The sequence below is a fragment of the Manis javanica genome, chromosome 9 (genome assembly GCF_040802235.1).
Source record: "Manis javanica isolate MJ-LG chromosome 9, MJ_LKY, whole genome shotgun sequence".
In the NCBI taxonomy this organism is placed as follows: Eukaryota; Metazoa; Chordata; class Mammalia; order Pholidota; family Manidae; genus Manis; species Manis javanica.
In genome coordinates, this window is record NC_133164.1 from 102,303,569 (window position 1) to 102,319,868 (window position 16,300).

The 16,300-nt window shown below is 47.3% G+C and overlaps 1 protein-coding gene across 4 annotated transcripts in view; it reads right to left on the reverse strand.

Annotated features, from left to right (window-relative positions):
- ZBTB7C (zinc finger and BTB domain containing 7C) overlaps positions 1-7,418 on the reverse strand; it is a 328,498-nt gene extending 321,080 nt beyond the window's left edge. For 2 of the 4 annotated variants that reach the window (XM_037016809.2, XM_037016791.2), the window contains exon 1: positions 5,335-7,418. The gene's annotated coding sequence lies outside the window, so the exon portion shown is untranslated. The remainder of the gene's footprint in view (positions 1-5,334) is intronic. The other 2 variants (XM_037016816.2, XM_037016813.2) reach the window with 1 other exon arrangement.
- Positions 7,419-16,300: the final 8,882 nt, after the last annotated feature.

Here is a 16,300-nt window from a genome sequence, read left to right on the forward strand (position 1 = left end):
CAGCAGGGTGTGAAGCACAAATGAAATTCCCCATTCCTGCAGGGCTGAGTGTACCCCTTGGCCCTGAAGAGAAACCCTCCCTGCATCCATGCTGGCAGCCAGCTGTCCACAGCTGTTCCGAGGAGGCTGCGAATGAATGGAGCTGGTGGAAAAACACAACACGCCTGACTCTCCAAGGATGGCATTATGCTTGGAACTCTTGCTCACCAAGGAAGTAAATAAACAGAGAGAGAGAGAGGAGATGGCAGACAAGCAAGCTAGAGGAACTTCAGTCCTGGAGGTGAGTCAGCCCCAGAGCTGCCCGCCACCTCCAACATTACGTTGGAAACACCACCCCTCTGCCTAAATCGACCAGCCTCATGGAATCAGGGCTAACACTGCTTGACTATGGCTCTCCCAGGCTATGCCTCTAATATGCCACATATCAGAGGACGTATGAACAAGCTTTATTTCTGCCTCTAGGCTGAAGAGATCCAAGGGCAGGGCCCTGGCTGATTCATCTTCATACACCTCCTTGTGCTCCCTGGCACAGCCATTCACCATCAATCTCCTTAGGTGCCACTAGATGCCAGGCAATGTTCTAGTGCTGAGGATACAATGAGGAGCAAAACAAACAAGGTTCCTGCCTTACTTGTTGAGCTTACATTCTAGTTGGAGAGACAAGAAATAAATAAGAGGAGAATCAAGCTCATACCCCAGTGACAGCTGGGTGCTAGGAGGATGCATTACAGAATGCTGGGTCAGTGGACACCTAAATGATGAGAAGCCAGCTGGGGCAAGATCTGAGGGGAGGGCATCCCAGACAAGGAGAACAGCCAAGGGGAAACACATGAGTTTGATGTGTTCAAGGAACAAAAAGGATCTGGGCGGGTGCAGTAGAGGGAGTAGGGGGTAGGCAGAGGCACGGATGGGCCAGACTCTGGAGGGCCCCCAGGAGGGTAGGGGAAGAAGAAGCCTCCTGACTTACTAAAGGAAACTCACTCTCATGCTCTGCAAGGTCAGATTGCACCCTGCCAGCTAGGAGAAAAGGACTTCCTAACTGTCCACTGCATCAGGGACTGGGTACTCCCAGCAACCTCTGGTGGTGTACAGTGGCCCACCAGTTTGGCCCAAGGGCTTTCAAAATGCCTCCAGAACCCCATCTCTTCTCATCCACACTCTCCTTCTGCATCCTTGCCCTCCAGACACCACCTCCAAGGGCCAAGGAGCACCGCTGATGCAGGGAAGCCACCCTGACTGCCAACCACCAGTGACCCCTCAGCCTTGGCTCTGTAAACATTTTCTATGCCCAGGCCTCAGGCTGGGTGCTAAGGATATGAAGATGAGCAACACACAAGCTCTGCCCACAAACACTGCAGTGTGTGATGCCCGGGCCAGGTGCGCCAGGCGCCACCCTGGGCCAGGAGCTGCCCAGCACCCACCTCACTAGGCAGGGCCTCCCACTGAAGTCTTCTCTCTCTGGTAAAACCTGCTCTGAGCCCCTGGAATGGCTCTGACGGGTGGGTTAACTCACTCCAAGAAGTGAAAGAGAGAGACAAGCTCAGGGTCTTGCCTACTTCCTGCACCCCCATCCTCACTCCTCCCTCCACCAATCCAAGGAGAAAATATGTTGGGTCTCACAAATGAAGTCGTAACCAGTGGGATGGCAGGTACTGTTTATTCAAACATAAGGGAGGACTTTGGTATTGGCTTGAAGAGTGGGAGGGCGAGAGGGACCATCAGGGACGGGTGGAGGCTAGAGGTGGGGAAAGAGCGCAAGCACTCTGGGTGCATACCACACGTGTCCTCAACCAGCACCACACAGCAATATGACCGCTCACAGTCAGAGGGAACTGATCTCACAACGTCACTTTTGGAATCTTCTCCTGCATAAAAATCATTGTGGTCATTATTCAGAAAAGCAAGTGACCACTACTTCAGTCCTGTCCTGTGAGATTTCTGGGGTGTGTCTCATTTTGCACAAGGTGGGGTTGCTGGGTGGAGTCAGCACCTGAGAAAAAGTACACGCACTGACTCAAGGAAATCCTTGTCGCCTACATCTCCCCAAACAGCTGAAGTTCCAAGAAGCCTTGCAGGACCCCTCCACACGGTCAGGGTTCCCTGCAACACCCATCATGAGGTTGGCTGCAGGTTTTCTTCCGGTGGGGCACAGCCACCCTGGGGAGAAGTCCGCAGCCCTGAGGATGGTTCCAGACTCTTGAGTCTCTTCTTCCCAGGAGGAAAGGAGGGGTTATAAATAGCCTAGGCTCCTTCAGCCCTGCGCAGGCGCAGATCCCACACCCCCAACCCAGCCTCAGTCAGACGGTCCCTCCTCATCCAAGTTCCCACAGCCTGCTACAAGAGCAGGAAAACTACTCACCCGTCGTGGGGGTGGGAAAGAGAGCCCTTCAGGCCCCCATCAGAGTGAGTCGCCTCCCATGAACTGTAACTGTAACCGTACCACACCTCTACAGATCTTTGTATACAAGTTGCAATGCTGTATATTGGCAAGGACAATATTATTAGGAGGCTTTTTACACCGTGGTCAGCTCAGAAACCCTGAGTTGCATGCTCAGGGTATGTTAATACAGTGAATGAAACAATAGGAATAACACTCTTGCCGCTCTGTGCCTCTGTTTCCACATCCATAAGATGGACAAATAGCTGCACTCTGGACCACTTGGTGATGCCAGTGAGATTAGCTTGCAGTGAAAGTGGAAAGTCTCAGTCAAAATGTAACTTTGTATTATCATTATGATACCAGCCTCTTCCTTTCCTCTACAGAAGCCCCAAGCACAGCTGTGGAACATTGATTCTTATCTCTTCATGAGAGCAGAAGAATTCTACTTGGTAACACTGCATTAGCCTTGAATTCTTGACACTGCATGCCCTTGAAAGCAGTAAAGCTTACAAAATATTCTCTTACAAGTCATTTCTGATAATACAGATTGACACATACCACACCCAGACCTATTTCAATTTAATATGGTTATGCTAGACTGTACATGACATTACAGACTGGGGAATAAACACTGCCCTAAAATATTTGACTTTTGGGAAAAGAAGTTCGCTCAACAATCATTCTGTTTACATTTGAATTCTTCCCATCCATACACACTGGTAAGAAACAAGTGGCTAAAATCTAAGTGGCTAACTCCCAGTTCTTTTTAATTAAGACACTTTGTTTGCTCAATAAAGAGAGCGTGAAACACATTTACTGAAAACCCACTCATTGATGGCTAATAGCTGTGTCAAATACTCATAACAACATTTATTCCAACACCCCCAGATAATTGCTCATCTTTCTCATTTGGTAGCCACAACAGCATAGCATTTGTGTCCAAGTGTAATTGATCCAGAATTGGGCTCCCTTTCAAAAATATCTGTAAAACTTAATTACCAGGAAAACAGTTCTGGCATTCTATGGAAAGTGGGTGCTTCACAGTGAGACAGGCTGCAAATTCATCTTGGCTAATCAAGCCACACTGTTACAAAGGGATTTTGAGGAATTTGAGGTGAGAAAAGAGTAGGAACAAATTGGAATAGTATCAAACTGGAATCTGCAGTGACAGTCCTGATTTTTTTAAACCAAGGGCAGAGGACAGGAAATATATCACATTAGCTGGCAAGCACGGATGTAGAAAGTACCAGATAATGAGCCCATGTTGGGCTTGGGGTGTGGGGGTGGCATTTCTGATCTCAGGCCCTACAGGGTCTCAGTGAGGGACCTCCATCCACCCTGGCCTGGGAGGCTGATGTCATTTCTAGTCTCCCAGGGCCTCTAACCATTGTGGCAGGTCACTGCTTCCTAGGACCCAAGTCTGCTCGTCTGTAAAATAAGCACTTCTAGTATCTCTAGGACATCTTTCAACTCCAAAACTCTGTAATCTTCTTTAAAGAAAACGACACGCTTTCTGCTCAAGTACTTGTTGGAGTTTCAGAAACCAAGATGGGAACAGGACTAGTCAGAGAGTGTTTCCAACTCTCATGCAGTTCATACTTGAAACAGCTGGTATCGGACCCACTCCCGGATAATGATTTCTTTCAGCCCAGTAGGGACCTACCTGGGTGGTTCTAACCTTGCTGCGGGGGATTCATCAACCTAAGCCAACAAGGAACGCGGGCCAAACCACTGGACTTCTTGGAGACTCTCTACCAGAGCTGATCACAGCTTCTGAGCGGTCTTCCTTTTCCATCCTCATCCCTGTTTCTGTCCAAAGGCCCCAGAAATCCCAGCCGTAGCCGTGCAAATGGTCCAGCATAACTCCACAAGCAGACAGCACACGCCACCGACTCCTGGCTCTCCTCGGCCCTGAACCCTGGGCAGCCTAGGCTTGGGTACCAGACTCCACGCCCTGTTTCATAGGAAGCGAGAGTTGTTGCCGCTTCTCATTTCTTTGGCTCCACCTGGCCCTCCTCCTAATGAAATCAGACAAGTAGCCCGAATAACAAAGAGGCACAGCAGCCAGAGATAATTAGCTTTGAAGGAAGCAAGAGATGCGCACACCCTGAGCGAAGACGTACACGGGTCCTGGGAAGAGACCCTACTCTGCCAGGGGCGAGCGACAAGTACCAGCGGCCTCAGCTTAACTTCCCTAAGACACGGAGGTGCTTTCTGTGTGAGTCCATTTCCCGAAACTTCCCGACTGGATAACAGCGTGAATCCTGCAAGAGCGCCACCTCGGGCAGGGACCGCCACGTCACGAGGCAGCCGCGTCGCGAGATGCAGGATCCCAGGCTTTCCAAACCCTAATTTTCAAGATAAGACAGTGTGGGGTGCGGATGCCAAAGTCTCAGGGAACAGCCACTCTCCAAAATGCTCCCGCGCCTTTTAGCAGAAGTGCGGTCGAAGTTTTGGCAGAAACCACCTGTGGCTGCCTACAGGTCCGCCCGGGCCGAGCCGGGAGGCGCCGCAGAGCCCGGGGCCGCACGAGCCAGCAGAAGTTCCCTTCTAGCCCCACGAACCACTTTGCTCGGGACCGCGGTGCCAGCCAGGAGGCGCAGCGCCCGCTCGCTGGCTCTCTCTCCGCTGGCTCTCCCCTCCTTCCTCCCTCCATCCCCCCCTCCTCCCGCCTCCTCCCGTTGCATGGCTGCCGCACGGAGCCCCTGAATAGCCACCGCAGCCCCCCTCCTCCTGCCCGCCGCGCTGGGGGCACCCCTGCCCCCGCCGGCGCCCCGGGGCGTGCAAACCGCCGGCCTCCTAGCAACAGCCCCCGAGGCCGCTTTCCGGCGTTTGCGATGCAGAGTCAACCTCCAGGAGCCCCGCGACCCCCTGACCCGCCTCGGCAGCCGAGGTGCCGGAGAGACCGTGACCCTCGCCGCCGGTGCCCGAGCCCGGCGCGCGAAGCCACTCACCTCTGCGCGCCGCCAGCGCTGCGCACCTCCCGCACTTGGCGCGGGGCCGCGGTCCTCGCGTCCTCCTCCGCCGCCACCGACGCGGTCCGTCGGTCCCTGTGCTCCCGAGCAGCCCGGGCCGCGCGGCTGTCAGAGTCTCGTGGCGGGGCTGCGCCGGCCGGTGTAGGGCAGAGCGGCGGCAGCGCTCGCGCGGGCAACTCCTCCCCGCGCCGCGCCTCCGCCCTCCTCGCGCCCCGCCTCCCGCGCCGCGGCTGTCAGCCCCGCGCCCCGCGGCCGGCGCCCGCGCTGCCCGCGCCACCCGCTCGGGGGGCGCACTGGGCTAAAGGGCCCGGATGTCTCCGGTCGCCTCTCCCTCGCGCCCGCCCCCTCCTCGGCGCCCCCTCCCCGCCCTGCCACACATGCACTTGCTGCGTCTCAACGTCCTGGTCGGCTCAGCTTAATTTCTATTTTGACAGTAACTGTGGCGTTGGGCGGCGCTGCGCGGGGGGCGCTCAGGACCCGCGGAGGCGGCGGGCGGCTGTCAGGACCCGGCGCGGGGGCGGAGTGGGGGGCCGGGCAGAGCCACCATCCGCTCAGGGCTTTTTTCTTTCTTTCCTTTTTTCTGTTTGCCTCCTCCAGGATTTAAAGGGACAGCCCCGGCCGAAGCGAGGGGCCAGGCGGTGGCCGTTTCTCCGGTCTCCAGACGCCCTCTGCGGCCCGGCCCGACCCGCCCGCACCCGGAGCACAGGCTCCCGACCGCCGGGTATTTTTAGGTCCACACCCGGCCTAGGGCAGCGGTGAGGCAGAGCTTGGCTCAGTAGCCCCAGCACACGGCTATTTTTACAAAGTCCGATTGAGGGAGGAAATAAAACAACTCAGCAACTGCTTTCCCACCCAAAAGTAAGGAGCAAGGAGTGGGGACGAGAAGTTTCCCAAATGCTCTCGGGATGGCAGCGAGCTCGGAAAGACGCCTCTCCGACACGAGAAACCACAGGCTTGCAGCATTCCAGAGCACCCAGATTCCTGAGGGCAACCTCACTCTAGAAGCCGCTCGGGCTCAGCTTCCTCCGCCCCTCGCGGTCTAGGGACCCCCGCACACCGCACCCCCACGCGCTGGGGACCAGTACGGGCCACCCGTCACTCCCCTGGACAGCCTTAGAAGGCCTTCTGATGCATCCAATTATCCCGCTACGCAGCCAAGGGGCGGGCCCTGGGAGGGCTTGGCTCCGCCCCGTCCAGCCAAGCCCCGCCCCAGGGGATACTGTACCGGTGGGAGAGTCTAGGTGGAATGAAGGCGCTGCGCCGAGCGGTGACGGACAGCGCTAAGGGCCCATCGGAGGGAAGAGAAGGTGGATCTCGTCCTGGGAGGGAGGCGCGAGCGGTGGCGGAGGAGGCTTCGCTCGGACAGACATTCTGGCCACCAGCATCCGGGCACACAGCCGGCTTTTCCCTCTACCTTTTTGCAACCTGCCCTGACGCAACATCTAGGACTGTACCCTCGGATATCGATGGGTCCTCTCGGGGGCTTCTCCCTCAGACGCCGGAGTTTCCTTTCCTTAGACTCCTACAGAGACTGCGCTTAACTTGAGCCGCGCTGCGCCCAGGACAAGAGAAAAAGCGATCCCTCCCTCCTGTCCCTATTCTGGCCCTTGAGGATAGTGGGGCTTCTGCTATCTTGGGATTGCCTTTTAATGTTGAAGATACTCGATGGCATCCTTTACAGAATTCACACACAAAAAAAATTTGTGGACCTTTTGCTTGGCACTTCCTAGTATTGATCTTTGGGATTTTTATTGTTTCACTCGTTCATGTAATAAATACACATCGCAAGACGCCACACTGAGACAGTGAAGACAAGGGAAACCGCTTTGGAATAGCGTGTGACAGTGGAAAGCTAGGCAGGCACAAACACGAAAGGGGGATCTGGAACATGAGGTTGCGTACAGCATGTTTCTTTTACCAGAGGGGCCTGGCTTTTCCTAGTAAGTATCATTCATTCAGCAGTTTGAACAACCAACTTACCCACACTGTTCAGTTTCATAGATGTCTAGAGAAGTCTGTCCCAGAAACAGATTCACAGATTCAGGATGTCAGGCTTCCAAGTTGCTAGAGTTTCCAGTGGCAACATAATATCCTTGCTTTAAACACCCCTGAGAGCCACTACTCTCCCAAATTAGGTTGTCCGTCCTGTTTCCTTTCATTAAAGGGTCTTCAGCAATTTGGAATAGTGCCCACCTGACTGATATGGCCATGCTTCTAAGCAAGAAGCCTGGGGCTGCATTTAGGAGGTAGCTGGAGAATCCAAGCCAGGAGGGGCAAGACACTTGCAGTTGAGAGGAATGCAGCCCTGGAGGTGAGGGTGGCTGCAGCCAGGAAAAGGGTGTTTCATTTAAGAAAAGGGAATGAAGGTACGAAATTAGAAATGCCTCTCAATCAGAAAGGTTCTCCTTCCTTCTCTGGATACAGTTGGCTCAGTGCCGATGACCTGTGGCTGTAGATCAATGAATGGCTTTCCATACCATGCTGGGAGGAAGGTTCCCTGTTCTGGACAGTGAGCCCCAGAATTACTGAAGCTCATCACCACAGGCAAAACTTTTATAAATTTAAGAGCAATCAGGACTAGAATGGTCTGCTTTAATGATATGATAGATTTTTTTTTAAAGAAAGTAATTATTACACTGCATTTATAGTTTTATTCAGTTTTCTTTCCTCAAGTCTTTGAGCTCCTTACCTATGTTGGTATCCTCAGTGCCTAACACAAGCTCAGCACCTAATAGGTGCTCATCACAGTATTAAACCAAATGAACAAAAGCATGAGTATGTGTGATAACCACAGAACTTTGTAAAACTCATTTGCAATTTTACTTGTTTGTATATAAGAGCAATAGTGAACTGTGCCCTAAATAATAGGATTTACTGGGTCCTGCCAAGACTCTTACTTATCAGCCATTTAACCTAGATTCGTATCCTCAGTGCCTCTATTTCCAAATCTATAAAAAGAGACCTTTTTCTACCCCCATAGAGTTGCTGAGATGACCAGATGAGAGAAGATGTGGGTAAGTGCTGCCATGTGAACAACACTCATTAAGGGGCTACTGTGTGTCGAGCACTGTAGAGTACATTATAAATTGTCAATATTTGTTTTTAGACTAAATTTTATAGAAACTATCAGAGAAGTGTGTTCAAACATTTACCTATCGCCCAAGAGAAAAGAAGGGAATTATCACGTACAGAACTCCCTCTAGTCTCAGAACTCATGGCACGCGTTGTTAAATGCTCCTCATGACAACTACGTGCAATACATTTGGTTATGACCATTTATAGACAAGAAGTCTGATGTCAATACAGAGGTAGGGACCTCTACACAACTAGAATGAGGCAGAGGCAGCACTGCAACCCAGGTTTGTGAATTTGGAACTTCACCAGCATCCTATTCTGCAGTGCTGCCTCTAGAGGAGAGAAAAGAGAGGCTTTTGAGGAAATCAAGACTGAAGAGAATTGGAAGAAAACAATGCTCTGGGTTACCACGAGGCTGGGTGGGCAAGGCACTATCTCCATTGAGAGCAACTTGCTGAAAAAGGTGGCATTTGATTCAGTCCTGTGAGCTTGGATGGCTTATTTTCCTCTTTTCTGTTTTTTGTTTTCTTAACTGTTATTTGGAAATGATGTCAGTTTTTCAGAAAAGTTAAACACTTTAAAGAATTCCCATATACTTTCACCCAGATTCCCCAAATGTGAATACTTCCCATGTTTGCTTTATTCTACTCTCTTGCTATGTATATACATACTGTTTTTTTCCTAAGTCATTTGAGAGTAAGTTGAAGACATGATGCTCCTTTACTAATACATTCTTGAGTGTTTTCTAACAATGAAGACATTCTCTTACATAATATTCAAAATCAGGAAACTGACATTATCTAAACCAAACCATATTTAGATTTTGCCAGGTGTCTCACTAACAGCAGAAATGAAAAATAAATAAATTCTGGTCAGGATCCAATCCAGTATTTCACATTGCATTCAGTTGTCATATCTCTTCAGAGGATAGTTTTATTATTAAAAAGAAATTTTATCAATTTTCATTTCTAATTTTAAATGGTTATATATTTGTAGTCATATGGAGTTACAAAGACACTCTTCTTAACCAAACTTGAGACAGCTCCTCTGAGTCCTCATCTTGGTTAAGCCTCACCTTTGGGAACTATCTTCAGCCTGCCTAGTCCAGTTGTGGCAAGAATCCTGCCAAGTCAGTTTAGTGAGAATCCTCTTACCCTTGATATCTGATCACTGTGACCTGCATTTAGCAAGAATCCTGTTTGGTCAGTTTAGCAAGAATCTACCTACCCTTGATGTAATTTTCCATCCAGTGACCCTCACCTTTCCTTGGCTATAAATCTCCACTTTTCCTTGTTGAGCTCCATCTCTCTCCCCTAATGCAATACCCTTTTGGACCGGTCTTGAAGTCTTCCTTACCGTTTTAACAAGTGTTTTCTTTCTTCTTGAACAGGGCCAAAGAAAACATAGAAAAAAATTAAAACCCACTGATAATTGCCTACCAGATATTACCTGAATTAATCTTTGATTAATTTAAATGTCTTAATCCTTGAATCTTTTTTAATGTACAACTGTAATCCAAGCATACAACCACCACCCTTTCCAGGGGCTGGCTTCTGCTAGAAAATATGGAAGATGTGGAAGTTCTGCTTTCAATTCCTCCAGAAATTCTTCCTCCATGTCCAGTGACTCCCTTTGCTCCCAGCGTGGCCATAACCCACCTTGCACCTTAGCTCCAGACCCAAAACTACCATCTTCCTATAGAGAATGCTGCCCCCCACAACAGTCCCCAGGAAGAAGCTGATGTGGCTGTCCAAACCCTTCCTATCCACCTACTCTCTTGTTTGCCACATCAGGGCTTACTAGGTAACAGGTCTGATAAAGGATTGAGGTAATTCAAGGGAATTAGAATATAAGACTGGACAGCTTGAAGCTGTGCACAAGACATGACTCCCCTGTATTCTAGGGAAGAGCAACCAAGTGTTCGACCCTCCACAGCGGGTCCCTGGGGTGTCCCACCATTTCTAACCTGGCCTGAACTTTGTTCATCTACCCTTGGATGTGACTCTGCACAAGAGAACCAGCTCCTAACCTCAGGGAAGGGCCTTTTCCTGGGATCCCTTCCCCATTCCTCTCAAACGTACATCAGTGTCCCAAGCATGGTGGAACAGCTGCGCATTCTTCAAAATCTTCCAGCAACCTGAGTGGTAGGTGTGCCTGTCCATGTGTTCTTCCAACTGTTCAGTGAGTAATTGTTGAATCAAGTGTGCACCCATACATACTTCCCATATATATCTTCCAAGGACAATTCTCAGAGATGATTCAGTCTATATCTATTAGCATCAGAAGAACAATTCACTAATTGCCTCAAAGTGTGCAAAAATGCCATTAGTATTACTTCCTTTCCTTCATCTCCCCTCTTCCTGAATTTATATTGTCTTGTTGGCCCTTTCCCCCCATGAGAATTTGCAGATGAATGTCACCGGGCTGGGGCCCCACTGGGATGTGCCTTAGTAAGCCAAGTACCAGGTCAGAGCTGTGCAATTACCCTGAGGATGTCATTAAGCTGAGAGGCCTCCGCCTACCCAGAGACTGTGGAATGAGAGACTTGCACTCAGGATGTAAAGGGCACCAAGGAAATATTTGTTGTAGAGTGCCTGTCTACATAAACCCTTTGATTTTAAAATGCATTACAAAACTCATGGCCTATGTGAAGTATAATGATTTAATGAAGATTCAGAATAACAGTATTTACATATTTACTTGCTGTTTCATCAGTGCATGTAAATTCATAGTGTCCAGGCACCATCTCTTTCTGTTCAAGTCCCAAAACCATCCTTTCATTTTCTTTCTTGTTCACTATTGTCAAATGCACCACCCTTAGTTAATTTCCTACTTCCTACCTTGAGAAAAGGCAGCCACACCATTATTATTCATAATGCCATGGCGTTTCAGAACTATATCATTGTAATAAAATGATATAGTTCTCAGCAATTTCTTCATGAACATATCTCCCCAGGCAAAGGAAACAAAAGCAAAAATGAACAAGTGGGACTATATCAAACTAAAACACTTCTGTACAGCAAAGGACACCATCAGTAGAACAAAAAGGCATCCTATAGTATGGGAGAATATATTCATAAATTACATATCCCAGAAGGGGTTGACATCCAAATTATATAAAGAGCTCACACATCTCAACAAACAAAAAGCAAATAAGCCAATTAAAAAATGGGCAGAGGAGCCGAACAGACATTTCTCCAAATAAGAAATTCAGATGACAACAGGCACATGAAAAGATGCTCCACATCACTAATCATCAAATTAAAACTGCGATGAGATATAACCTCACACCAGAAAGGATGGCCACCATCCAAAAGACAAACAACAACAAATGTTGGCAAGGATGTGGAGAAAGGGGAACCCTCCTACACTGCTGGTGGGAATGTAAATTAGTTCAACCATTGTGGAAAGCAGTATGGAGGTTCCTCAAAATGCTCAAAATAGAAATACCATTTGACCCAGGAATTCGACTCCTAGGAATTTACCCTAAGAATGTAGCAGCCCAGTTTCAAAGAGGAATATGCACCCCTATGTTTATCGCAGCACTATTTACAATAGACAAGAAATGGAAGCAACCTAAGTGTCCATCAGTAGATGAATGGCTAAAGAAGATATGGTACATATACACAATGGAATATTATTCAGCCATAAGAAGAAAACTAATCCTACCATTTGCAACAACATGGATGGAGCTAGAAGGTATTATGCTCAGTGAGATAAGCCAGGCAGAGAAAGGCAAGGATCAAATGATTTCACTCCTCTGTGGTGTATAAGAACAAAGAAAAAAATGAAGGAACAAAACAGCAGCAGACTCACAGAACCCAAGAATGGACTAACAGTTGCCAAAGGGAAAGGGATTGGGGTGGGGGGTGGCGGGAGTGGGAAGGGAGGGATAAGGGAATTAAGGGGCATTATGATTAGCACACATAATGTAGGGGGGTGTACAGGGAAGGCAGTATAACACAGAGAAGACAAGTAGTGATTCTATAGCACTGTACTACACTGATGGACAGTGACTGTAATGGGGTATGTGGGGGGGACTTGATAATGGGGGGTAGTCTAGTAATCATAATTTTGCTCATGTAATTGTGTATTAATGGTACCAAAAATAATGATACAGTTCTTCTTGCCTCCCCAGTTCCCCTAATGCCATTGACTCTCGATGTTGCATTATCCATCCTGAGGCCTGTGGACACTGGCTTTCACTGACTCTCAAAACTTGTTACGGTGCTTTATTGAGGAGGGCCTTAAATGCAAGTCTTACACAGAGCATGCAGGAAAATGTGAGCAATCGTTCATTTCCAGGTCATGTTAAATTTATCATTTGGAATTATATAGTATAAATATAAAACAACACATTTTCCACCCTTGTCTTCTCTTAAACTCTTAAGGCTATAAGCACTGCATTCCTAGAACTTGCTCTTTAAATGTTGACCAAATCCCTATATTATGGATTGAATATTGTACCCTTAAAAGTCATGTCCACCTGGAACCTGTGAATGTGACCTTATTTGGAAATAGGGTTTTTACAGATGTACCCAAGTTAAGATTAGGTCATACTGGATTAGGGTGGGCCCTAGATTCAACATGTGGTATCTTTAAAAGGAGAGAAAAATCTGGAGATACAGAAACACACAGAACATATTACCATGTGAAGATGGAGGCAGAGGCTGGAATGATCATCTCTAAGCCACAGAACACCAAGGATTGTTGGCACCCCAGAAGCTAAGAGAGAAAACCGATTCTCACTCAGAGCTTCCAGAAGGAGCCAGCCCCGTTGATCCCCTGATTTCAGACTTCTCCAGAATTATAAGAGAATAAATTTCTTTTAAAGTTTTAAGATACCAAGTTTATGGTAATTTGTTATAGCAGCCCCAGAAAACTAATATATTATGATTTCTACAGACTGTTGCCAATGGGAAGGATAAGTGAGGAGACTGTGGGTAAAGGAAGAAAAGAGAAACTGCTTATATTAGGAATGCCCCTGCCCAGGACGGCATAAAACCAACCTAGAAAAATATGACATCACCTCATCAGTTGTGGGTCTGGCAAGGACTCCCTCTTTTAATTAATCATTAATCAGGCTTCTTTTAGCCTTCTAACTAGGCCTTGACCTTGGTGTGCTGAGTCCAGTTTAGCAAAGAGTCCCACTAAACTTGGATGTCTGATCAAGCTCCTCATCCCTAACCCTTGATATCTAAGTCCTTGGCCTGCCTTTAGCAAGAATCCTGTTAGGCCAGTTAGCAAGAATCCCACTACCCTTAATATGTAATCAAGTTCCCCATAGTTATTTTCCCTCCTCTGACCCCTGTGGCTATAAATCTCCAGTTGTCTTTGCTGCTTTCAGAATTGAGCTCAGTTCTATACTGAAGGCTCTTTCCCCAGCCACAGTAGCTCAAATAAAACCTATTTTGTCATTTTTAACAAGTGTTGGGTGCAAATTTTTTTCTCTTACAGGTTTAAGGGTAGGACTGATTTTATTTTAGTGCTTTGTGTGCAGTTTGTGGGTACATTTTATACAAGCGAGTATCTTACTTATAAACTGCTTTCATCACTCAACAGTATTAGTTGTCTTTTTTGAAATCAAATAATATTTACTTAATCAAAATGTTTAATGGTTAAATAACATGCCATTTTATAAATTATTATAAGAAATGTAATCTATTTTTGGACACTGGAATCCACACCTTTCACTATTATAAGTATCCCTGTAGTGCTTAGAGCTACATCTTTGTGCATGTCCTTAATTATTTCTTAAAGATAAATATGGGAATGAAATTGCTGGATCAAAATATATACACATTTGTAAGATTAGAAAGCTATTCTCAAACTGCCTGTCAAAATAATGTACCAACACACATTCCTGCTAACAGTATCTAAGAGTGTCTAAGATTAGGTAGACCAATGCCAAAACTCCTTATTTTAAAATTATTCATGAGGTTAATATTTTTCCATAAGTATTATGGAATTTGGTTATTAATATTTCTTCTTTTATTTGCTTATTTGTGCTCTTGCCCATTTTCTAATGGGTTGTTAATCTTTTTTCTTATTTGTAAGAGCTCTTCACATAATAAGAATATTAATCACCTGATTGTCACATGTATTTCAATTATTTTTACCATTTTGCCATTAGTTTTTAAATTTTAAATTTTACACCAAAAAAACATAAGATTTTTACTCTTCTCCCCTGAGATTATCACTTCTGGCAATTTGTTGATGACTTTCCAAATCCTTTCCCATGTGTCTCTGTTGTGATTTGCTTTGATGTATCAAAATTTTTAATGTGGCTTGGCTAAGTTATTCATTCATGAAGCTTGATTCAAATATCATTCACTCTATGACTGGTGTCATATTAGAAACAGCCTCGCAATTCTAAGGTTTATGTAAATGCTCACTCATATTTTCTCCCAGTGTACTTATGGTTTCATTTTTCTCTTCACATTTAAAGCTGTAATTAATCTTGATTTTATGTAGAGTATGGCTCAAGATAAGGACCTTCCCTGTTGTTTTTCCGAATAGTTAGATTGATGTGATGAGTACTGAAAAAGCCACATCCTGGCAATAAAGGAAAAAAATAAACAAATCTACAAAGATAAAAATTGGCAAAGTTAGTTCAAGAATTGGCAACCCAGTGTGGCTGTTGCATGAAAGACTGATGTGGGAAAAATAAAAGATATGATTGAGAAAGTAGGCAAATTAAGATCAAGAAGGAATTTGAAATAAGTCTCAATCTGTAGTCAAGGAGGAGTTCTAAGGGACTTGGGAAGAGGAAGCTCCTGACCAGAGCCACCCCTCAGGATTGAGAACGTAGAGACTCGGGCGTCAGGAGATGGTGAGAAGGCTATTGCATTGGCTGAGGTGCTTGCAACTAGGGTCTAAGTGAGGACAGTGATAGTGGGGCAGAGGAGGTGATGATCGTCAGGTACCCGGGAGAGTCAACAGGACCTGGTGAGTGACTGGATCTGGAGGGGGAGGAAGGAGGCGGCTGTGGCTCCTACCCCTCAAGCTGTGGTGCTGTCATGAAGACAAGACCTACTCGTCATATGGAGGGAGCTATTCTGTTCTCCAAAGCTCGTCTCCATTTGCTTGCTCAGGTGGTAGGTTGAAGAACTTTTCCTGTCTTCATTTCACAGATGGGGAAACTGAGGTTTGGCAAGTCATGACTTGCCCAAGAGAGACAGGACAGTTGAGTTCCTTGCAGCACAGTTGGTAGAAATGTAGGCACAAGACTCTGGAGCTCTGTTATTTCTCTTTGAACCTGGTGAACTCACCTCCTCTGTGAGCACAGGGTTTGGGGGCTCGGGCTGAGTGACAAGGAAACGTGTTCTTGTGTGTGTTTGTGTTCCATGGGCATGTGGGTGAGGAGGTAGCACTTGCACCAGCTGGATTTCTCTCAGGAGGTGGTGATGGGCACCAATGTTCCCTGGATGGCTTCCTCTTCCCAAAAAAACAATCATATGACACAACGTCTGAAAGCCCAGAAAATTTCCTGTCTCCATTGGCCCAGGGCCCTGCCTGCTGCAAACCTGCAGCCATGAGAGCTAACTCCAGCTCTCCACTTCCCTCCACCCTCAGGTTCTAGCTCCAGGACTCAAGGAACGCCATGAGCTCACTGTGCCGGGCCTGCTTGGCACCCGATACATGAAGAGACTGGAGGTTCTTCTGCCAAAGAAAACCCAGTGGCTGGATTTCCTCCAGTAGTCTGGCTCAGCCACACTACCCACATCAAAGCTACATCCCTCCCCGGGGTCTGATACTCCCACTGGGGCCCTGATCTGAGGGACCCTAAATAGGGTCCTCTGTTACCAAACAGGAAGTCATGCTTCCCAGGGATCACTACCTCCTCTCCAAGCTGCAAATAAGCCAGCAA